Source organism: Amblyomma mixtum, chromosome 7, assembly GCF_055824585.1.
Source record: "Amblyomma mixtum isolate Tamu chromosome 7, ASM5582458v1, whole genome shotgun sequence".
In the NCBI taxonomy this organism is placed as follows: domain Eukaryota; kingdom Metazoa; phylum Arthropoda; class Arachnida; order Ixodida; family Ixodidae; genus Amblyomma; species Amblyomma mixtum.
Genome location: NC_143018.1, coordinates 143,704,370 through 143,705,466, shown reverse-complemented (window position 1 = coordinate 143,705,466; position 1,097 = coordinate 143,704,370).

Below are 1,097 nucleotides of genomic sequence, written 5' to 3'. Positions count from 1 at the left end.
GCGTTCTTCTAGCTCAAGAAGCCTATTTTAAAAAAATTATGTAAAATCTTCCGTGAAACATTCTGTATATGGATTACCTGATTGCCTGCCTACCTTGAATAATTTATTATGCAGCCAACAGAGCGTACGCTTAATCGCAATAACGGAAATTTCCCTCAAATCTTCGCAAGACGCCTGGGTTTCTTCATGCCCCATATTTCAAAAGCATCCTATAGGTTTTGCCTCCTTGTCGAGGCGCCCGTCGGAGAAACGAAACATATTTCCTTGTCTGTTCTTTTGGTCACCGCCATCTATTTTCATCATGTACAGGGTGTTTAAAACTTTGGAGGGCAACTGGGACCGCATGGCCGCCGCGCTTGTCCATGCGCACCGCGAAGCGCTTTCTCCAGCTGCCGCTGGAGGAATGGGGAGAATCTTCAACAAATGCGCAGTAAGCATGGCCAGCTGCTCTTTCCACGCAGGCGCCTGGTGCTGCCCATTCTGTAGCCGGCCTTCGGCAGCAGCGGTTCTCGAAGCGCCCTCGTGCCGCGCTCCCAGTTTCGAAACAGCCACCGACAAGAGGGGGGATTTCCGTCAGACCCTAGACTTCAAAAAGTCCGTGTTGTATCTTGTCGTATTCAGTGCTGGAACGATAGTTTTAGTCCAGGCAGATAATGAAACTGGAGCCTCATTCCAGCATTCATCATTACGGTCTAGCATCTCGCCCGCACCTTCAAATCGAGTAGTATTGAAGAAGCGTAGCTTGTTGGGCCAGTTGGTGCATGTCACAAAGGAATAGAAAAACCAGCCCGACAGGACGCCTTGACACGGCGAAGAAATACACATGGACAGTGCTGTCCATGTGTATTTCTTCGCCGTGTGAACGCGTCCTATTTTGCTGGTTTGTTTTATTCCTTTCAAGACGCGTCCGTTAATACTTCATAAAAGGAAGTCACAACCTGTATATTGCTTTAGCTCCTCCGTTTCTCATTTCAGGTTCTAAGAGTACTTCTTTTGCAACTTTCATTCATAATGTCACTCCGCCTTGAGAGTAATAGAAGAAAGAAAGAGTCAGCCAGCTATATCTCTTTCAATGCGTGCCAGTCAAGGGCGCAAAG